General features: G+C 37.9%; 1 protein-coding gene and 1 non-coding gene across 2 annotated transcripts in view; one reads left to right on the forward strand and one right to left on the reverse strand.

The window, feature by feature from the left end:
• Window positions 1-24,562, forward strand: part of PDE4D (phosphodiesterase 4D) — a 1,343,868-nt gene that overhangs the window by 934,871 nt on the left and 384,435 nt on the right. The window lies entirely within an intron of this gene.
• TRNAR-UCU lies at window positions 19,786-19,856 on the reverse strand. Its single transcript has one exon. It is a non-coding gene; the product is annotated as a tRNA-Arg (tRNA).

Consider the following 24,562-nt stretch of genomic DNA (forward strand, 5'->3'; position numbering starts at 1 on the left):
CCGAGGAGTGGCTGGTGGGTTTGAACCGCCAGCCTTCTGGTTAGCAGTTGAGTGCCTGAGCCACTATGCTACCAGAGCTCCTTTGTCAAACCCATATCTATTCTATTGTCAAACCCATAGAACTGTACAATATAAAGAGTAAACCCTAGTCTAAAATACAGATTTTAATTAATAATAATGTATCAATTGTATTCATGAATGGACTTTCTAAAAATTAAACTTTTCTGTGCTTCAAAAGACTGCTCCAAAAGGGTAAAAAGAGAACGTACAGATTGGGAAAAAAATATTCAGCAATGACATAGCTGACAAGGGACTTATCTCTAAAGTTTGTGGAAAACTCTTAACACTTCAACATCAAAAAGATTAACAATCCAATTAAAAAATGGGCAGAAGACATGAATAGACACATCACCAAAGAGAATATTCAGGCGGCCAGCAAATACAGGAAGAAATGCTTATGATCATTAGCCATCAGAGAGATGCAAATCAAAACAACAATGAGATACCATCTCATCCCAGCACTAATGGCAAAGCTCAATAAGGCAGAAAATAACAAATGCTGGAGAGGATGTGGAGAGATTGGGACTCACATACACTGCTAGTGGGACTGTAAAATGGTACAACCACTGTGGAAAGCAGTATGGTGATTCCTTAAAAACCTGGAATTAGAAATACTATTTGATCCAGCAATCCCATTACCAGGTATATATCCTAAAGACATGAGAGCCAGGACAAGAACAGATATATGCATACCCATGTTCATCACAACACTATTTACAATAGCAAAAAGATGGAAAAACCTTCATGCCAATCAACAGAAGAATGGATAACCAAACTATGGTACATAGACACAATGGAATACTATGCAACAGTAAAGAATAATGTAGAATCTGCAAAATACTGCATAACATGGATGAACTTGGAGGACCTTATGCTGAGTGAAATAAGTCAATCACAGAAGGACAAATAAAGTATTAGTTCATTATTGTAAAAAGTCAAGGAAAGGTTTATGTATGGAAGGAAACTTTCTTTGTTGGTTACCAAGGATGGGAGGGGAGGGGAGGAAACACTTAAAAAAAAATAATGCACTGACTCATGTCACTTTAGTTTTGTATATTTCACTGTATATGAATTATATTTCAATAAAATATATTTTTAAAAATAATATATCAATTATAAAAAATGTATCACAGGAGTACAAAATGTTAATAATCGGATAAACTGTACAGAGGGGAGGAGGAGGATATATGGGAACTCTCTGTACTTTTGGCACAATTTTCCTATAAACCTAAAACTGCTCTAAAAAACATCTGTTTAAAAAGAGAGAGAGAGAGAGAGTACTCTCACAAACCTTCTTTTGAGTTCTAGAATATGTGTGATTAGTTAACCTTCTTTAAAGTGCCGAGCAATATGCCAACAAGGGACAGATGAATTTTCCCTGTGGACATGGAAAACTAAAAAGCTTAAGGAGATAACTATATGGAAAGTGACATATTGACTTTTACCTTAAGAGGCCTGAGGGTCACTGAGAGAAATGCACCTGGAGGCGTGACAAGGGGAAGAGCTGGAGGGTATTTTGTACAAGAAGGCAGAGCCTCTGGCGGAATGCCTTACTACATTAATTTTCCAAGTTGTTTGGGTGGGTCACAATTGCGCTCCAATTTCCTGTCTGCAAATGCTAAATAAATACCAAGTTCACGTCAGACTACAGAACCAACGTACTAACCAATGTCATTTAAGAATCAAAGTGCTCAAATTATTTTCACTTGAAAATTCATACGCAAAGTAATTGAAGTTGGCACACCCAGAAGAATATATACCATCTGTGGAAATGTCCCTAAGGAGTTCTGGTGGTGCAGCGCCTAAAAAATTTGACTGCTAATCAGAAGGCTGGTGGTTCAAACCCGCAACCACTCCTAGGAAGGTAGATTGGGCAATCTATTTCCGTAGTGATACCTGGTGGGGGGGGGACCCGAGGACAGGTTGCTATGAGTCGGATCTGACTTTATGGCAGTGAGTTTGGTTTTTGGCTTTGTGCAAATGTCCCTACTCTTAGGTATAATTCTGATCAGCTTACATTGTGTTTGCCATAAAAGAACACTTTTTATACCAGATGTAGGAGGGAGGCCAGGGATGTGTTTTCAAAATAGTAAGAGATGATAATTAATGTAGCTTCATTCCTTACTGAAGAGCTGTCAAGAATGAATAAACCCAGATTATATGTATAGAAATTGATGAAATTTGCATATCATTTCTAAAAGAAGTAAGGTTTAGAAAACATTGTGCAAGGTAGCAGCCTCAGTGCACGTAGCCACTTGTCCAGCAATAATACATTAGATTTTTTTAGTTTAAACATTCCAGCACAACCTGATGCAATGATGCAACAGCTACAGTCTGTTGACTTTTGAAGAGGTAGTGTGCCTAACTACAAATAACCCCAGAGCCTGACCCTTCATTAAATCTGCTCAAAAGGAACAGCTGCCAAGTTCTCAAGTCCTCTCAGCTTTTCTCCTGAAGAGAAATTGTAGTTTTCAATGAGGTAATTAGAGAAAATGAGTTTCTTTTTTGCTTTTTTGATAAAACAAACAAACAACTCCATAGCAAGAGGTTTGTTCCTTATAAAGGTGCTCATGGAATCTTACCCTGAATAACACAGACACTTCATTTCCCAGAGGAGGAAATGGCTTTGTAAATTTTGAGAGGTCTTCTGTATGCTTTGCAAGTTTACAGTTCTAGTTCTACGCTTTAGCTTTAGACGTTTCAGCAATTGAAGAGGCCGGGCTAGGGCTGTTTTTTTTTTTTTTTTCCTTTCCTCTCTCACTTCCCTGCGATGTTTTGAACTGCCTTCCTACAGACGTCATACAGCCCTTGAGGAATAGTTTCTGCCTGGTGAGATTGAATGATAGTTCTCATTCACAAAGGCTAAGAGTCAGATTCTAAGCAGGGGACACAAAGGGAAATTACATTCGCAGGTAAAACAGTGCGTCCAAGTGAAGTGTGGGAAGCTTTGTTCCCTGGCTGATTTCTTTGCTCCACCGACAGCGTGTTCTCCTGTGGTCGCCCTGAAATGGAACTTCCCCGAGAGCACTCTGGTCTTCCACCGTACTTCTAGGTCATTTTCTTTTCTTTTCTCTCCACCTGAGTACTTTAAGAGTGTTGGAAACCTCTAAACGTGTTATTACTGAATTGCAAAAAGGATATCAAGTGGCTCTTTCACTGGGTTCTATTCTTTTGTGACCCAGATGAAGAATACATTCAAACTTCAGTTCCTCCCTTGGCAATACCAGACTGAAAAGAAACTGTCACTTCCGAACAGCCTGGTGCTGGAGTAAGTTCAGTGTAAAAGAGGAAAGCCCTTCTGTGGCTTACAGCCTTCCTTATGAGCTGGATTTGGGGCAGGAGCTGGACTTCAGGACATTTGGATTTCTTCAAGCAGCCTCCTTTGGAAATGGGATATATTTAAAACCTTCTTTGTAGAAAGACAGCATTAATGTATTAATCAGAATACTTGGAGACTTTTTTTTTTTTTTCCACATACAAAAAAATGAGCATTATTGTGAAGCCAAGATCCCGGTCTACAAGTTCCCTAAGGACTACAGAGACGGTTTGGTAACGTGCTTTTCTCTCATGCTTCTCCTTATTTCCCTTTTAAGATTGACGTAGTTCTTGAGTATCTAGTAGTTACTGGTTCAGGAGTCAGGTGTGATGTTAATGCTTTGTGAGCCAGCGCACAGGATCAATGGTCCTTTCATTCCCTGTTTTGTGCCCAATCTTTTCTGCTCTAACCACAGTGATGCTGGTTATTTATTAACTCCATGTGGACTGGGGGTGATTCATCTGCTGAGAAAAGAGACTTGCAGATATATTGGAAGTTTAGAAAATGAAACTTGTCGTTTTTCACTGTCTGATTTGGTGACTTGTTTCCTCATCTTTTTTTCCTGCTGCATCAGCCAGCTGGTTGTTGGCAGTCTTGCCACTGTCTTTATAAGTAATAGGTTAACTTTTAGCACAGCTGCATTAGAAATTAACAATGTTATATATCTTTAATAATGCATGTGTGGCTGACTTGAATATAACTCTGTGGCTAAATATATACTGAGTCGTCATTCAGACATCTCCTAAGTTTTATTTTGTCAGTACTGTTGTTCCCTACTAAAATTGTTCCATATTTTTTGGTAATTTCAATTGTTTCACCCTAATGAAAAGCATGTAATTTTAATTTATTTTACCGTTTAGCCAACACTGATTTGATATGCTCATGTGCCCTTAAGGAATCGTTTCCCAACAAAGGAACTTTGTGTCTAGAACAGTTATTTACAGAATACTTTTATGGCTATGATTTCAGAGGTTAAACTTATTTATCTTAGTGATTGATGGTAAATAAATAACTAAGCTTACCTCTTTAAAATGGAAAAAAAATAAGGGCAATAAAAGCAATGACTGAAGACAGGTGGTAAGGAGTATAGTAATGAAGGCAGGTAAAATGTACTCTGCTTTATTATGTGGGCAGGCAAGCACATATAGTCAACTTACTTGCACGTGGAATTCTGCATATGCTTATGTGGTAGGGTGTTTGCAATTATTATAGTCACATTTTATGATGGACTGGAAGCAAAGATTGTCTGTGTAATAGTATTTTGGTGATTTTTTAATAGATTACGGATGAAGTATATCAGTAAACTATAGACAAAGACTTTGCCCTTATGTCACTATTCATTCATTACAAAAGAAGACATGCAATAAGTTCTTCCTTGAGTTTATTTAAAAACAAGTTCACATATGCAAATAAATTTGTTCAGTCTTTTTGACCAAACAATAAATACCGGGAAATACTTAGAGATTTAAACTAGCTATGGTCATTCATAAGAGGATCCTGACAGGATAATCAAAATTCATAAAGTTTATTTATTTGCTATTTATGCCCTGCTTACTGGAAAAGAGGATCAGATACTTGGATAAATAGAATTTAACCAATGTCTTTCCCTTTTTGCCTAAACTGCCCGGAGATTTATTTCCAAATTTAAGACTTAACCACAGTACTGAGTTCATTTCATGAACCTAATGACATTGGTGCACTTTACTTGTCTGAGACTGTCATAAAACCAAACCAAACCCATGGCCATGGAGTCGATTATGACTGATAATGACCCTGTAGTACAGAGTAGAACTGCCCTGTAGGATTTCCAAGGCTGTAAATCTTTACAGAAGCAGACTGCCTCATCTTTCTCCCATGAGATGGCTGGTGGGTTTTAACCACTGCCCTTTTGATCAGCAGCAGAGTGCTTTAACCACTGTGCTACCAGCATTCCTAAGATTGCCTTGGTCTATGTTTTCACACCATTATTCAATTACATTATTTTAAATTGTGTTGAGTTATTTTTATAAGGAAGTGGGTGTTATTCAACATATATTTAGCATACTCATTGATTGAGGTGCTAGCTGTTTATCCAATAGCTTCAATAATAATATTCTACTTTATATATAAGAAAGCAATGAAAAATATTTGAGTTTTACATATTTTAAATTCAGATTTAGTCAATAATTATATTTTATAAAAATTTATGTATTTGTTAATATGTATATTGTTCCATTTAATTTTAAATATTTTGCATAGTGTTGGCTCAGAATAGTTTATGACTAAGAAATAATGTCTCTCATTATGCTAATGAGTCCTAGGTATTCTGCTGAAACGTTTTCAGTTGTTAATTTTACAAATGACTTATTAATAATATAACTGCTTGGGTGTACCAGTACTTCCTCAAACAATATGGTGTGATAGTGTGGTTACAATTATTATTATCCCTTTTATAAATCAAGTACTGTAAGCACCAAATCAAAAAACAACCCCATTGCCATCTGTGGTAGTTATGTTTGTGTGTCAACTTGGCTGGGCCTGGTTGAGTGGCTGGGCAGCCGGTGGTAGTTATTCCCCATGATGAGACTGGCAATCAACTCTATGTTGGGATCTACCACAAGCAGCTGAGTAGCTGTCTTTTGGTATGTGCTCTGCTTCCCGTAGATAAGCAGCAGCTTTGGGAATGGTTTCTAGCTTGTGGCATCTTGAACCCTCATGTAGCCATGTCATTGTTCAGCAACCTACCCTGCTCTGCCAACCTTGGGACCTACAATGGACTTGGATTAATGGCCTGCCGTGTGATTTGGTAATATCAGGACTGTGCCTTGTTACTTGTCAATCTTGGGCTTGACAGCCTCAGCAGCCAGCAGCTGTCTGAGTGAAGAAAAACCTTAGTTCCAGTGGGCCGGGAGCTGGAGGCAGAGCTGGACCCCAAGGCTGAGGGGCTTTCACCCAGCCCCTAGAGCTGGCACTTTGAATTTGGATTTAAAGCCTCCAAACTGTCAGAGAATAAACTCCTGTTTGTCAAGGCCATCCCATTTGTGGTATATTTCTTGTCAGAGTGGCACTCGGTAACTAGAACACCATCAAATCAATTCCAACTCATAGCAACTCCTTTTGGGTTTCATTGACTGTAAATTTCACAGAAATAGATTGCCTCATCTTCCTCCTATGGAATAGCTGGTGGATTTGAGCCACCAATCCTTCTGGTTAGCAGCCGAATGCCTTACTAACTATGCTACCAGAACTCCTTACTATAAGCACACACACATTTTTAAATTAATTTATTTATCTAGGAGTCCCTGGCTAGTGCGAACTGTTAAGCACTCGACTACTAGCTACAAGGTTGGTGGTTCAAACACACCCAGAGACACTCAGAAGACAAGCCTGGAGATGGGTTGCTATGAGTCTAACAATCACAGCAACAATATATTTATATATGTTGTTATACCATATATACCATTGTATATATATTATTATACCATATATATGGTAAAATTTGTGTAGATTACAGAGCAAATGTGTGTGTACATACACACACTCATATTTACTTTATTCCAAATAAGTAAACAAAGCAGGCCTTCTCCTCACTGTCCCTCTGCATGTAAAGATCCCAGGAAGCTCCACAGGACAGTGTCTTCTCCTCACCAGCCTCCTGTTCTAACTCTTCAGCACTCTTCTCCTCAATTCCTTTCCAAACACCAAAACCAGTTGCATCCTCTGTAACACTTTGTTGTTCATGAGAGAGACCTGCTGATTTAACATTTCTCCCTTTTTTCAGATGATTTTTTTCCCCCATTCTGGGCTTGAGAACACTTTGTTCTTGGAGACTCATCTTTGTCTGTATCATCTTGATTCCGTTTATGTAAATCTACTTCCTGGTCAATGGGACCTTTTTCTCCAAAGCTCCACTTTTCTCTCAGATGCCTGAAATCTAAATGCTCCCTTTCAGCAGTTAGTTATCTGCCTTCTGCAAGAAACCAATATTTTAGATTATTTCTCCTTTATTTTTTTTCTCTGCTTCTCTTTAACCAGTATGAAAAAAAAAAAGCAATCCACACTAAGTTATTCTTAACAGCCCTAATTAAATCCCTATTTGATATTTACATTTTTCAAGGGCTGCTTCATGGCAACCTCATAATGATGTTAGGCAAGTATTTTCTTAGTTCATCTATTTACATGGTCAGACTTAAAGTTAAAATTTTATGAATTGAAAAAAAAAATCTTGAAATTAATGTTTTTATCTAATATAAGTGTCACAATATTAGATTTTATATAATAAAGGTATATATGAGTTTACTTTTATTAATTTAATACACATTTATTGAGAAACTATTATATGGTGGATTGTAGTAGAAAGTGATTATGGTATTTATTCTTTAGTATATCCTTTCAAAAATCTGCATATATGAAACTGAGAAAAACAGTATATTTATTTTCATAGCATGCCATAGCAGTTAATAAAATCAGCACACTCATTGATTGGGGTGCTAGTTGTTTACCTTTCTAATCCAATAGCTTCAATAATAATATTCTACTTTATATATAAAAAACAGTAATAAATATTTGAGTTTTACGTATTTTAAAATCAGATTTAGTCAACAATGATGTGTTATAATAATATTACTTTTCATGGGCTTTGATATCTCTATGGCATTTTGCTCTTTACAAATGGCTAGCCCAGTGATACTTCTCATTAATATGATTAAGATGTAGATCATCAGTTTAAGTTAAAACAGTGTAGTCCTCTCAAATGTAAATATACAGACGACTTTGGTCAATAAAACTGTGTTTTGCTCTTTCCTGGTATGAGAATATTCATCATTTTTTCATACGTTTGTCATATTTAAGATATTTTTTATGTAAGCTGGGGGAAGAGGGAGAAATGCTGTTGTCCGAAGTATGACTACTTAGTTCAAAAATAGAATAGCAAAATGTGTAAAAATTGTACTTTTGTCTATAAGCATAGAAAAAACTCTGAGGAACTCTCTTTCAAGCCTTAGGTAGTAGTTACTCCTTAGAGGTAAAAATGGCAGGGATGGAGATAGCAAAGATTTTCTCCTTTTTTTTTTCATTGCACTCTGTATTGTTTCCTTCAAGTAATCCTTCAAGTTTTCCTTCAAGTAATGATTATATATGAAGTTTCAAATGTTTTTAAAAATATAAGTACCGCAGCCTTAGCAAACTCATCTATATCTATATCTGTACACACACATACAACAAAAACACATACAATTAATCAACAATTCACTCAGTTTCCAAAATACGGCCAGAAGTAATCTACTATTTAAGTAGGAATGGAAACCACTTGCCCTTGGTCTGGTTCTGACTCACGGCAATCCCACATATGTGTCTGAACAGAACTGTGTTTCCTAGGATGCTCAGTGTCTGATTTTTCTGAAGTACATCTCCAGGCCTTGCATCAGCACAGTAGTCATTTGTCCCACCCAGGAGCTCCATGTCAGTTACACCAAAACCAAACCAAACTCACTGCCTTCGAGTCTGATCCGACTCACAGTGACCCCTCCTTGGGTTTCCCAGGCAGTATCACTATGGAAGTAGATTGCCCAGTCTTCCTTCCCAGGAGTGGCTGGTGGGTTTGAACTGCCACTCTTCTCATTAGGCACTATGCTACTGATTACTTTATTGCTTAGATTAATAACTGATCTATGTTTTTCCAATAATGTTCTCTTTCTAAGGATGGAGGGAAAAAAAAAAGTTTGGCTGAGAGTTCTTATTTTGGCTTCATGATCATAAAAAACCAAAACCAGTCTCATTGCCATTTAGCTGATCTTGACTCATAGCTACCCCCATTGGGTTTCCAAGGCTGTAAATGTTTATGGAAGCAGATTGCCTCACCTTTCTTTTGCAGAGCAGCTAGTGGGTTCAAAACACTGACCTTTTGGTTAGAAGTCAAATGCCTTAACCAATACACCACCAGAGCTTTCATCATCATAGTGGAAGGCATTTGTGTAGGCTAAAAATACTAGTTTTAGAACTGAGAAAAAAGATGTAACAACTTTGATTAATGTGTTGGAAGGAAAATTCCTCATAATTCCACTATCCTTTTCTCAATCATTCTCATTTTCAATTTAGTATATGTATTTTAATTAGTTGTAAATACTGTCTCTGTACTCTGCTTCTTCATTTAGCATATCAATATTTTTGTGTTTTTCTAATTACACATCTAGCTTCATTTTATTGAGGTTCTTTTACAAGTGAGAACTCTGCTGAGATTTGTGCATAAAATATATCATTTAGTCTTTATAACAGCTTGGAAAGGAATTGCTAATCCATATCTTACAGATGAGAAAAGGAGCCTGAGAGATGAAAATATAGGTAGTCCTCGATTTATGATATATTCGAGTTGTAACAAACCACACTCATGACTATACTTTTTTCACTCATAGATGTTAAATTTTATGATTTTTTGTTCAAAACACTGCCAGATTTATAAAGATACTGATAATAAAAGGTAATAATAGTAAAAACAAAACAAATAAACAAAAATGAGGCATCCAACTTACTGCAGAACCAACTTAAGACAGATTCGTTGAAATGGAACCTCACCTTAAGTTGGGGACTTCCTGTGATGTGGGCAAGGGCCACGTAACTAGTGCCTGCCAGGGAAGACTGGGGTTAGAATCTGTCTACTTCAAAGAGTATATACTCTTTTTGCTTCAGTATGTTGCCTCCCTCTATTGTCAGTATAACTATCATTTTTATGACTATAAAATTGTCTATCTTTTGAATATATCTAAACACATTACAATGTCAGGTTAGATTTTTGGTGATTGAAGAAATAAATTGGAAATTGTCTTTCTAGAGGTCTGACAGCCTTATGAAGTTTAGAGCTAATGTTTGTTGTTGTCAATGGTTGCTTGAAAGATTCTTATAGTTACAGCCTGTGGGTCGTTGTGTTCTCAACTGGTAGCAAATCAGATCATCTGTTCTCTATTACAGAGAAATAAAGAGCGAAGGTCAGTCCTTCCAGGTTTTGAATAGATTATCTAATTATGTGAGCAAGCTTTACTTTGTTCTCTGAAAGCTCTGTTAAGTCTTCCAGTTTGAAAGAAGTAGTGTGCTTCAGATTTTTATGAAATTTTATGATGTTTTATCTCAGCTTTTGAAAACATACAAAATTTTCTTCCTATATCTTCTCTTAGAAGTTTATAAATGGAAAAACATATGGAATTTGTGTACTTTCTCCATGCCCAATGTAATTTTGACTCAATTTACTTTCAAAGTTAGTTCAGAGTTTGACCATGCGATAAACATTTTTTATCCTATTTACCTAAGTTAGTTTAGTGTTAGATCCACTCAACCTACAGATGCACAGGAGAAGTGATTGAGAAACCATGGATATTATATTAGACATAACTATAGAAATATAGACTGGATCACAGATAGGTTTACTTCTTAAAGTTGCAAATTATAAATTGTTTGCTTTCTGTGGGAAAACCACTTAGTCACTCTACAGTCACATCTCCAAAAACACCAAAATTACTACCATTGAATCAGTTCCAACTCATAGCAACTCCATAGGGTTTCCAAGGCTGTATGCAAATCTTTACAGAAGCAGATTGCCTCATAGTTCTCCTACAGAGCAGCTGGTGGATTCAAACCACCGACCTTTTGGTTAGCAGTGGGGTGCCTTAACCACTGTACCACTAGAGTCATATCTACTCACCTACAAAATAAAGAGGATGATTATATGAAAGATTTTAAATTTTATATATAAACATAAATAAATAAATAAATAAATGAGCTCTGGTAGCATAGTGCTTAAGGCATTTGACTGCTAACCAGAAGGTTGGCGGTTCAAACCCACCAGCCATCGCAGAAGGAAGACTGAGCAATCTACTCCTGTAAAGATTTACCACCTTGGAAACCCATGGGGTCACTATGAGTCAGAATGGACTCGATGGCAGTAAGTTTGTTTGTTTAGTTTTTTTTTTTTGTTTATATATAAAGAGAGAGAACATTAGAAAAACATGGATATGTATGAAACATATAAGTAAAAGCATATAAACATAAACATAACACTAAAATCCTTTGCACCTTTACCTCTTCCCAGCCCCAGTCCCTTGCTTTGAATTACCTTTAAAGAGTTCTAGGTTTCAAGGAATGCTGTTGAAAGCCACTAAGTTAATAAACGACTTAGATCCTTTATAGTTCTACATTTTATACTGCTGCCTTTCTACTGGAGAGTCATTTGTGTCATCAAGGAGGAGACTAAACGGAAGAACTACAGTTTATTTTGAAGCAGACATTTGAAGCAGACATCTACCATCTAGAAGCCCTGGTGGCGTAGTGCCTAAGGCATTTGACTGCTAACCAGGAGGCTGGTGGTTCAAACCCTCCAGCCACTCCTCTAAAGGAAGATTGAGCAATCTACTTCTGTAGTGAGATCTCCTCGGAAATCCGAGGAGGGGTCACTATGATTCAGATCCAACTGGACCACAGTGAGTTCTACCATCCAGCAGCCTACCCTTCTTCATCACACTGCCAACTTCTGGTGAAAAGCTGCTATTAATGGACTTGAATGCAGATATTTTTCCTCTCTGGTCTCAATCTTGAGAACTGCTGCTAGAGGACAAAGGGTATCACTGGCAAGGCCTTCCATGTTTCTGCCACAGATGAAGAAGAACAATAATTAGAAAACTAGAAACTGGGGTGGAAGATATGCCCTGCAGATCACAGCTTCCAAAGCTTCCCTACAGGAAATGGTCCTGGTGTTTTACAACCTGCAGTCAGGAAGTTCTTGTTTATTTCTAATACTAGTCTCCCTAGTTGAATTTTAACCCATTTCCTCCCAGTTATCAATGGAGATGGTGATAGGAAATCAATAGAGAAGAAGATTCTTCTTTAGAACATTTGAAAACTGCTTGTAGGTGAATCTTGGTCTTTTTAAAAGTCTCATATTGCAAAACGCTCATTCTGAATTGGAAAGTAGATGGCACCTGTGTGATTTGTTAAAAGAAATAGTTCGTAGAAGAAAATTTCCATATGCACTTGTTTCCACGCTTCCTACAAAAGGAACATCCCCATCACACCCAATTATCCTTCCTACTTAAAATGCATCAAAATAGGAAAAGTAATATGCATGAAATATTCACGTAGATAGCTAAAACAGAAAATAATAATTCTTAACATCTATGGTATTATTTCATTACAGTGTGACATGGAATTTCTCCTTTCTATTGGGGAATTTTTATGACTGAACTGTTGTTGTTATGTGCCCTCGAGTCATACCTGACTCATAGCAACCCCTCCTTGGGTTTCTGAGGTGGTATCACTATGGAAGTAGATTGCCCCAACCTTCCTTCTGAGGAGTGGCTGGTGGGTTTGAACCACCAGCCTTCTGGTTAACAGTCAGGTGCCTTAGGCACTATGCTACCAGAGCGCCTATGACTGAACTAGTTATAATAAATTACAAGAGGTGGCAACATTTAACCAGTGGCATTCTAATGTCTGAGGAAGTCACTACTTGCTGTAATATTTCTTCTGATAGGGCAAATTTGTCATAAAACCGCAGTTAACAGCATCAAACAGTTTGGCAGGTGGACTACCAGCTAGTGACCAGCAGACACACTAAGTCTATAATGATCTAGTAATGACGTTGTTGTTGTTAGGTGCCGTCGAGTTGGACCCGACTCATAGCAACCCCTCCTTGGGTTTCCGAGGCCACTCCTTGGAACGAAGGTTGGGCAGTCCTACTTCCATAGTGATACTGCCTCAGAAACCCAAGGAAGGGTCGCTATGAGCCGGGGCTGACTCGATGGCAAATAACAACAACAACAACAACATCACTACGGAAGTAGATTGACCAACCTTCCTTCCAAGGAATGGCTGGTGGATTTGAACCACCAGCCTTCTGGTTAGCAGTCAAGTGCCTTAGGCACTATGCTACCAGAGCTCCCAGTAATAATGATGTTGTTATGTGCTGTTGAGTGGACCCAACTCATAGTGATCCCTCTTTGGGTTTCCCAGGCAGTATCACTACAGAAGTAGATTGCCCCGTCTTCCTTCTGAGGAGTGGCTGGTGGGTTTGAACCTCCAGCCTTCTAGTTAGCAGTCAAGTGCCTTAGGCACTATGCTACCAGAGCTCCCAATGAATATACTCTTAGACAATGGACTAGATATTCGACACTTTTTTGCTCATTTTATCCTCAAATAACTCTATGAGTTCACACAGCTTGTAAATCGTGGAGATAGAGAACAACCCTAGTCTAATTCTAAATCCCACATTTTGTTGTTATTGTTTTGCTTGCTTTTCTCCACTGTCTAATCTGCTTGGTCCCACATGGTTTTGCCTCATGGTATTCCCAAAATAAGTCAGTAAGCTGTTATTTATACCTTTCCTTAGCTTGTCCTAAATTGTTCATTTCCCCTTTTAAGGTGGTATACCTCAAGAACATGTTTATTCCCTTTCCTTCTGAATTTGTGTGCCTTCTTTCCCAAAATTTGCATACCAGCCTTCAACCATGGACCCTAGAGATGTGTCAGGAAATAGAAACTGGACCTTGATACAGCTCTGTCCCCTGGAGATCTAGCTAGTTCTTGACTCGTCCAGCTTGTTGACCCTCTCCCTCTGGCCAAATTATAAATTGAATTGTCTTCTTCCTTTCTGGCATTTGGCCATTTTGTAGAATGATAAAATCTTTTAAATGGAAAGGACCACAGAGAATAACCTCTCATCTAATTCTCATCCACCCCATCCTCATTTTGGAGCTAGAAAAGCTTTGCTGGTCTTTCATATTTTTATTTAAGTAGGGTCAAGGAAAATTGTAAGAAACAAAGCCAATGATTATGTTGTATAAGATTTTTTTTGCAGGAATATTTTTTTAAAAAACTGTAAAATGGAATTTGAGGAAATAGAAAGCTAAAAGTTAGTTCTTGTGGTAGTTAAAATTATGTGTCAGCTTTGCTAGGCCTGCTTTTGAGAGGCTGGGCAGTTGCATGAGGTTATTTCCATGGTGAAATTGGTAATTAATTCCATGGTAGAATCTACTGAAGCAGCTGAGTAGCTGGTTTAGGATGTGGGCTGCTTCCAGTGTATAAGAAGCAACTTTAAGAAAGGTCTCCAGCTTTCGGCGTGCTTGAATCCTGCATGTAGCCAAGTTGTTATTCAGCATCCTGCCATGTTTTCTACTGATCTTGGGACTGTTAATAGGACTTGAATCAATGGCCTGCTGTGTGGTTTGGTAATATCGGGACTGTGCCATTTTATTTGTTGACCTTGAGTTTGTTAGCCTCAGCAGCCAACAGCTGCCTGAGTGAAGAGAGGCCTCTAGCTGCAGTGGACCAGGAGCAAGAGGTAGCCCTGAAGCCCAAGATTGAGAGGCTTTCTCACCCAGCCCGTAGAGCCTGGCACTTTGTACTCAGACCTCTAGCCCCTAAAACTGTAAGAGAATAAACTCCTGTTTGTTAAAGCCATTCCATTTGTGGTAATTAGAGCAGCCTGAATTAATCAAAAATCTATAAAGCGGGTACATAAAGGCAGTTCTATTAGAATTTGTATTCATTTCTAATGTATTTTAAAAAATATTTATTATAAAACATAACAAAACATTTATCTTTTCATCCGTTTTACATGTATAATTCATGACAGTAATTACATTAACTATTTTGTGCAGTCATCAATCTACCCATTTCCAGTTTTCTTTTTTCCATTTCATTTAACAGAAACTCATACCCCTTAGGCAATAACTTCCCATTTACTCCTTGTGAGTTTGTTTTTTTTTTTTTTGGTTTACCTACCTCTGGTAACCTCTAATACACTTTAGTGTCTAGGTCTTTGCCTATTCTAGATATTTCATATAAGTGGGAACATACAGTATTTGTCCTTTTGTTTCTGACTTATCTAATTTAGCATAATTGTCAAGGTTTTATCTGTGTCCTACACATATTAGAATTTTATTTCTCTTTATGACCGAATAGGAAAACATTCCTAATCACACATGATAAGTGCTAATCATCTTCTCACAATGTGAAATGGTTATTGCATTGGACGTAGGAAGTTTGAATTGTAGTATTGACTCTGCAGTGAACTTGCTGCTTCACCTGGGGCCTTAGTTTATTCTGAAGAATAATGAGATGACCTATGAGATTTACTCTCTGTGTAATGTTCTGTAAATCTGTTAAGACTTCAAACCCATCTAATAATGTAATTCTTAAATTCTATGACGTTAACAAGTCCCATGATAATTCTATTGTGACCTCAAAAAATTGCATTGGAGGATTATGCACAGATAAGTGGAGACTGAGGCTTCAGCAATCTGATATGTGAGATAACGTTTTTACCAAAATTTTATCCAGACAGTTGAACTGCTCATTAGTCTTTTAGGAAGTCATGCAGCTAATTTGTAGCTAAATTTCTTATCTTGAAATTCAAAGTCCACTCCTTCCTTTTTTTCCAATATAGTCTTCAGCAGAAATAAAAATAATAGTTACTGTTTATTGAGTTCTTACTATGTGTCAGGGAGCTCTGGTGGAGTAGAACCTAAGGCATTTGACTGCTAAGCAGAAGCCTGGAGGTTCAAACCCACCAGCCACTCCTTGGAAGAAAGATTGGGCAATCTACTTCCGTAGTGAGACCACCTTGGAAACTCAAGGAGGGGTCTCTATTTGGGATCAACTAAACAACAGTGAGTTTTTTTTTTTTTTTCTTTTTTTCATGTGTCAAGGCACTATTATATGCATTTAACAAGAATATGCATCCCATTACTTTGGGGAGGAAGTGGGAGGAGAGCTGTTGCATTGTGATAAATTGTAGTCGATATCATGAGACAAAGTATATGTGAACTGCTGTAGGGAAAGTGAATTTACTCTATAAACTTTTACCCAAATCACAATAAAAATAATAAATAAAAAGTAAAAAAAAAAAAAAATTATCCCATTAGATCCTCCTAATAAATCCTATGAGACAAGCAAATGAAGATCAGGTAAACTGACTTCCCCAAAGTTTCATGGCAAATAAATGAATTGTAAAAATTCAATGTTTTTTTTTTTTTTTTTTTTTTTAAAGTATACTCCTCGGAAGGAAAGTTGGGCAATCCTACTTCCGTAGTGATACTGCCTCGGAAACCCAAGGAGGGGTCTCTATGAGTCGGGGCCGACTCGATGGCAAATAACAACAACAACAACAATACAGTGGTACCTTCAATGGTGATACATACATTTATGTGTTGAACATGTTGATATACATAAAGTGCTTAGCACAGTGACTAATGTGACCAGGAAAGTTTAGCTTGTATTATTCATCTTTAAAGTTTGTACGTCAGTGTGTCTCTTTAAATAACCAAGAACTATAATTGTGTATAACTGATTCAGATGACAAGAGGTTCCCCCACCACCACTACCACCAATACAAGGAAGTCTTTTTGAGCACATCTGAAAGTTAAGCATTCAGGTAAGAGCCCACTGTTGTAGAGTCAATTCCAATGGATTCATAGTGACCCTCTAGGACAGAATAGAACTGCCCCATAGGGCTTCCAAGGCTGTAAATATTTACAGAAGCAGACTGCTCCATCTTTCTCCTATGAAGAGGCTGTTGGATTGGAACAGCCAGACTTTTGGCTTGGCAGCCAAATGCTCTAACCACTACACCACTAGTGCTCCTTGGTAGTGTTTAGACAAAATTATGTATTCTGGAGAAATCATATAAACATTTGGATTCAAAGAAGATATGCTTCTATTCAAATGATTCAAAGTAGTAGAGAACATAGATAAAGTGGCCACATAAAAGTGGCCAACTGGAAACTTCTGATTTAGTTATTTAAAAATCAGTCAGAATCCTCTAGGGAAGCTGACCTAGGCAGCAGTTTAATCTGAAAGGAAAGGTCAGGTGGCTGGACCCTATTTCTAGGTACATCCTTGTGAAGAGTGTCCATGCAACCTTCCTACTTGGGGCTGCCTGGTGGTTCAGTGTCACCGTGATCGCACTGTCAGGCCTTCCCTACCTCTCCACATCCCTTTCTCCTTTACTTCTAAAGTACATTCTTGGTTTTGCAATCACAGATCTTTGTCTCCATAGCTGAGTGTCATCCTTCCTACCATGCACCAGACTGGGTAGGACTCAGTTCAGTTTACTCTGCAGTCATAGTTTAGCAGAAAGGGCTTAAGCTTCTCACTCCATCAGTTTCTAAAAAGACAGCAAGGAAAAATTACATATATTCCTGAAGTGTTGTTTCTGGGTGAGCTGTACAACCAATTGGGTTAGAAATACTGAGAATGGGCTATCTCAGTGAGAATAGGCAATCAGCATTCCATAATCTCTGAGTGGTGGTGTTAGGTGCTGTCTAGTTGATGCCAACTCATAGCTACCCTATGTACAACAGAATGAAATACTACCCAGTTGTGTGCCATCTTCACAATCCTTGCTATACTTGAGCCCATTGTTGCAACCACTGTGTCAATCCATCTTGTTGAGGGTCTTCCCCTTTTTAGCTGACCCTCTACTTTACCAAGCATGTTATCCTTCTCCAGGGAAAGATCCCTTTTGACAATATGACCAAAGTAGGTGAGATGAAATCTGATCATTCTGACTTCTAAGGAACATTCCAAGCATACTTCTTTCAAGACATTCAAGACATTTGTTATGATTTATTTGTTACCAATAAAGGAGCCCTGGTGGTGCAGTGGTTAAGTGCTTGGCTCTTAACCAAAAGGTTGATGGTTTGAACCCACTAGCTGCTCTGTGGGAGAAAGATGTGGCAGTCTGCTTCCCTAAAGTTTTACAGCCTTGGAAACCCTATGGGAGCAGTTCTACTCTGTCCTTATAGGGTCACTAAGAGATTTGACTGAACAGCTGTGGCATTGGCTTTGGCTTTGATTTATTTACCAATAAATGTGGGTAAGAACATTATTTTGTTATAATTAACAGATGTTATAATCAACTTTAGGTTAAGAAGTATGATCGAGAATTAATTAAGGACTTTGGGGGGGAAAAAAGTGGATCACTAAAGATTCTTTGAGTCTTGTGTTTGGGGGGCGTCCTACTTGTTTATTTGAGTCCTGTTTCTGAAATTAAGCCTAGTTGTATATGAATCAGTAAATGTTTTCATGGAGATATATATATATTTATATATATATACATATATATATATATATATGTATGTATGTATGTATATAATAACCCACTGTTAACAAAGTACCTTTATAATGGTGTTATTATAATTTGGAAAATATTTTTACCTAAGTAGGTATGAAATTATATCCTTAGCTAGAAATCTTGTGAAATTTTTCCATAATTATAAGGTGTTTCTTGTGTAGTTCACAAAAGAATTACTACCCATTGTCTAAAACAGAGATGGCTAATCTTTTCATCTGTGGTCCACTTCTCACTGTAAGTTGTAACTACATGGAATAATGCATTGAGAGCTGCATCAGAGCCTGGAGAGAAAAAGGGCTATGATGATTTGGTGACCACTCCCAGAGAGAAGAGGGCACATAGTGTGGCTGCTGACCGTGTACATGGCCCTGATGATCTCCTAATACATCATCTGTCTAAACTCTGCCATTATACTTGCATGAAAATAAAGTTGTAACAAGAGCAGGTTTCATACATAAAAATATGTGTGTATAATTTTTAGAAATTGTTGATATTGTAGTCATTTATCACCTCTGAAGGGCAACTCTTTATTTAGAATATTCTAAACCATTAAAACTCTTTTTGGATATTTCAAAAAAATTCAAACCATAATTTTTCTTTTTTAAAATTACTGATTTCAATTATCAGTAGCCACTCAGATCAGGAAATAATATTACCAACAAAATGAAATCCTTTCTTAAGCCTCTTCTAGTCACTACTGCCCACTCCCACCAAGGATAGTAACTATCCTGATTTCAAAAATCACCAATTACTACATTACACATTATTACTTTCTACTTTAGAATTTTATTTAAGAGAAGTTTCTAGCATGTACTAATTTATTTTTGGCTGGGTTTTCCCCCCCTGCGAATTGTATTTGAGAGATTATCCCATGTTGATATACATAAGTGTAGCCATTCATTTTCTGTAATTTCACAAATTTGTTTCAAATATAATTTCAGAGTAAAATCAAATGTTCTTATTATTTAAATCTAACTTTGGAATTATTGTGTATTTACAATAATTGTTTGAATATGATTTAATGTCCAAACTTGGTTTGTTAGACTCATGCCCAGTGGCCATTTCTTCTGGGAGGCCTTTTTAGGTGGTGTTAGCTCTCATGGAGTCAGCCCCCAAGCCCCAACTCTTGGTGGCCCCATGCACAGCAGGATTAGACGGTTGTGATCCATGGGGTTTACACTGGCCAATTTTTGGAAGTAGATCTCCAGGCTTTTCTTTCTAATCCATCTTAGTCTGGAAGCTTTGCTGAAACCCTCTCAGCATCATGGCACCCCACAAGCCACCACTGAAAGGCGGGTGGGGATTGTGCATGAGGTGCATTGACTGGGAATTGAACCCAGGTCTCCTGCATAGAAGGCAAGAATTCTACCACTGAACCACCATTACCCAAGAGAAACCTTCCTGGCACTCTCCAATCAGAGTTGAAACTACCTTCTCTGCCTCTCATGAGACCCTATAATTTACTCTGTTATAACTCTTGAAGGATTGCAGTGATTATTGACTCTCTACCCTGTCTCTCCTCTTAGACAGTAAGCTTGTTGCAGAGTGGGCAATGGGTTTGCTCATCTTTGTTCTCCCTTGCCCAGCATTGAGGAACTCTGGTGGCATAGTGCTTAAGGCACTTGACTGCTAACCAGAAGGCTGGCAGTTCAAACCCACCAGCCACTCCTGGGAAGGAAGGTTGGGCAATCTACTTCCGTAGTGATACCGCCTCAAAAACCCAAGGAGGGGTCGCTATGAGTTGGGCCGACTGGATGACACATAACAATAACAACCAGCATTGGGAGGACCTTCTCCATTTCAGTTGTTTACCATCTGTGTGTTGCAGGAACATGAAAGAGTATAACACTGCATTATGTTACAAAGGAAATGTTACCATCTGTCTTATTTTCTCTCTGTTTTTAATAGATGGCACTTTGCTAGGGATTGTGTAGGGTGAAGTAAATTTAGGCAGAATTTACCTTTATGGTGAGAAGTTTCTAGGAGGATTTTTTTCCTGTTTCCTGTGGCTTTCACCCTTAATTTACCACTTTTACTCATAAGTCTGTTCTCTACACTTCTCTACGAATGCAACTCATTCCCTGAAGTATCTTTCATTCTAGAATCTACACTTCACAGTTTTCCTCAGTATTCCCTCCTTGCACAAGAGACTCCTCTCATTACTGTCAACTAGCAACAGATGGGATACTTATAAGTGAGTTACACATAGTAATCACCCAGTTAACATGGCTGACCTTCTGACTCCACCAAGTCAGTGATTAATATGTGCAGCTGAGAGACCTTTTGGAGGTAAGTACTGAGACCACCACTTGAGGCTCAGTCCAGTTTCTCCTCTGAGCATCTTGAAGCCAAACAGCTGCCTGCCCAAGCCATTCCCAAGGCCGAGATGCTGAACCAGAGCCAAACTTGTCCCAGAGCCCGAACAAATGAAGGTGACTTCTGATCTCCAAAATCAGGAAACAAGTTAGGGTTAGCATTCTTCCTTGTACTGAACTTTTCCCATTATTAAGTCAGCTAAAATCTTCACCACATTTCTAGAAATAAATATCTTGGACTGCAAAAAAATTAAGGCCTAATCTTAATTATAAACCAAAACTCAACTACCATCCAGTTGATTCCAACTCAGAGCAACCCTACAGGGCAGAGTAAAACTGCCCCATAGGGTTTCTAAGGCTGTAAATCTTTCTTCCATAGAGCACCTGGTGGGTTTAAACTGCTGATTTAGGTTGGCAGCTGAGTACTTTAACCACGGCACTACCAAGGCTACTTAATCCTTAATAATAAAACTAACTAACTCACTGCCGTGGAGTCATTTTTCCAACTCATAGTGACCCCTCCTTGGGTTTGCTAAGCAGTATCACTAGGGAGGTAGATTGCCCCAATCTTCCTTCCGGGGAGTGGCTGGTGGGTTTGAACCACCAGCCTTCTGGTTAGCAGTCAAATGCCTTAGGCACTATGCCACCAGAGGTCCTAATCCTTAATAATCTTTAATAATAGAGAAACTAAAAAATTTTTGTGTTGTTCAAAAACATTTTCTAGCCACATAAACATTTTATCTGATTCTATAGCTTAAAATAAACAGCTCTTTACAAAGAGTTTAGTTTCTGGAAATTTTTCTGCTTCCGAAGGAAGTTTGGGCAATCTACTTTTGTAGAGATACTGCCTCGGAAACCCAAGGAGAGCTCGATATGAATCAAATCAACTTGATGGCAGTCAGGTTTTTTTTTTTTTTTTTTTCTCTCTACTAGTTACAAAGTAAAAGTTCATTTTTCATTGTTTCATTTAACAAAATTTATTAAGCCAGTTCTGCCGCAGGTATTCTGTAAGTTGTGAGAGAGACAGTGATGAAATATATAGTCCTCACCTTCATAGAATTTGCACCCTAGTAACTTTCTAAATTATTTCTGTAGTGCAGACAATATCTAGTTTTACTTAAAATTACATCTCTGGGATTTTTATTTTATTTTACTTTTTATGATAAGAGAATGTGTTTATAGTTTAAACAGCGTTTCACTTGCTTGCAGAAACCTATAGTAAGAAAGCCACTCCTCGGAAGGAAGGTTGGGCCATCTACTTCCCTAGTGATACTGCCTCGAAAACCCAAGGAGGGGTCGTTATGAGTCGTGTCCGATTCGACTGCACATAACAACAACATAGTAAGGAAAATAACTTAAAAGCCTTGCTTCTTCCATTTTGGATGGGGTTATATGGAATATATGAGGAATATTTATTTTATTTTAGGTCAAAATATTTTCCCTTGGCTAGAGGGATATTTTCATTCCAAATAAATTGTCTACTTAATCATCCCCTATGAGTCTATGTCAGCCAACTTAAATATAAAAGTTTATCTTATTTAAATAAGTCTTAAAACTAATAGATTTCTTTCCCATTTAGATGAATTTAGCCTTTAATTTCCAAACATAACATATATAAACTTGGAAATTTTGATGAGTATATAAGAAGTGAACACAAGAAGGGAGCATCAGGAAAAAAATAGCTAGAAATAAATGAATTTAAAACAAAAATACTTTATAAGTTAACCTTTTACATAGTTCAACTTGTGGCCAAAATGTCTGTCTTCACAGGTAACCTACAGGAGACCTTTATTTCATCCTAGTTAAATTTTGAAAACTATTTGAGGGCTCTGCTTCACTATTAAGGGAAATAAACTTCCATAAATCACTGTTTAGCTATTGTTTAGAGCTTGTTTGCCAGGTCTCTAAACAGTTTTACTATCATCATGGCTGAGTGCAGTGTGATTCCTTTGTTCATCATGAAGAATCTAGGCTGTTACTACATTAATCCAACTAAAGCCTGTTTTCGTCAAATAGGAATTGAAGAGAAGCTTCTGGAAAAACTGTCAAGGAGTAGATTCCTTCAGAGAAGAAACTGGTATTTATGGCTCACTGAATGGGGCAGTTCTACCATCATTTAGAGTCTCTAGGAGTTGGAATGAACTCGACAGCAGTGGAGTTTTGGTTTTGGTAGTTCAGCATAAAGAACACTGGTGGCACGATGGTTAAAGTGCTTGGCTGCTAACTGAAAGGTCAGTGATTTAAACCCACCAGCCGCTCTGCAGAAGAAAGATGAGGCAGTCTGTTTCCCTTGGAAACCCTGTGGGGCAGTTCTACTCTATCCTACTGGGTCACATGGGTCAGAATTGACTTGACGAAACCAGGTCTGGTTTTGGCAGTTCACTATGAAGGGATAGCCCTTAAAGATTACAGCTGCTGTATAAGGGCACCAGGCAATGAAAGAAAATCTATTTGCTGAAAAAACAAACAAACAAAAAAATGATTTTCAGACTTTCACAATGAGCTCCATTATTCTGTCATTCCCAATCACACATCTGGACTTCTGGGATTTTTCAGTATAATCATTCCAGCACTACACTACTTGGAAATGATAGATTACTTTTATGAATTTCAGCCAGTCCTGGAGCAAATTATAAGATGTTAATTACATTTTAAATTAATTTCTTATTTGAACCTCCTTTTCTCTCAACTTTATACCCTTGGTCTAAATAATTATCTTTTTGAAGTTTTTCTTCTGTTTCTGTTCCACTGGTAACTGACTTTCTTTGTAAAATGTTGGCAGTTATGTGTATAAAGCACAGAGTTTCATTCTTTTAAATTCCACATGTGAACTCAAACAGCCAGATCAAAGAAAAGGCAATACTTTGCAATGTTAGCTCATGTTGGAACTTGTGAATTCCTAACAATAACATGTGTTATTTATTTTTTAATTTTTATTGTGATTTGGGTGAAAATTTACAGAGCAAATTGGTTTTTCATTCAACCATTGAGACACATTTTGTTTTGTGACATTGATTGCAGTCCCACAATGTAACAGTGCTCTTCCCACACATCCTCCCTATTAACTGTTTCCATTCACCTGTCTTTCCTATCCCATCCTACTTCTGACCTTTATCCCTGGGCAAATACTCCCTTTTGATCTCATGTGATTGATTATTTAGGAAGTGCACACCTCCTTGGTGTTATGGTTCACCGTATAGGCCTGTCTAACATTTGGCTGAAAGTAGAGCCACAGAGAAAAGTTCAATTGAAGGCCTTAAGGATGTCTAACGGCCATAGTCTCATGGGTTCCAACAGTCTCAATCAGATCAGTAAGCCTGGTTTTCTTCTTCTTTTTTTTTTTCTATTATTATTAATGTAAGTTTTTTTTCCCCCCCACATTTTTATTGTGTTCTAACCAGGACCTCCTTTTGTGATCCCTTTCAGAGCGATGGGCAGTGGTACCCAGGCACAATCTAGTTCTTCTGGTCCCAAGCTCGTGGAGGCTGGGGTTCATATAGTCCATTAGTCCTTTGGATCAATTGTTTCCTTGTGTCCTTAATTGTCTTCACTTTTCTTTGTTCCAGATGGGGTTAGACCAATAGTTGCACCTTAGATGGCTGCTCATAAGCTTTTAAGACCCCAGTTGGTATTCACCAAAGTAGGATGTACAACATTGTCTTTGTGGACTGCGTTAATCCAGTGGAGGTTGGTGTCCCATGAGGCTATGATCCTGAGCCCCCAAGCCCAGAAGCTCATTCCCCCGAGGTGAATGGTTACAGCTAAGAAGTTTTCATT

The sequence above is a fragment of the Orycteropus afer genome, unplaced genomic scaffold, assembly GCF_000298275.1.
Source record: "Orycteropus afer afer isolate SDZICR_OR568_19922 unplaced genomic scaffold, OryAfe1.0 scaffold00122, whole genome shotgun sequence".
Classification (NCBI taxonomy): Eukaryota; Metazoa; Chordata; class Mammalia; order Tubulidentata; family Orycteropodidae; genus Orycteropus; species Orycteropus afer.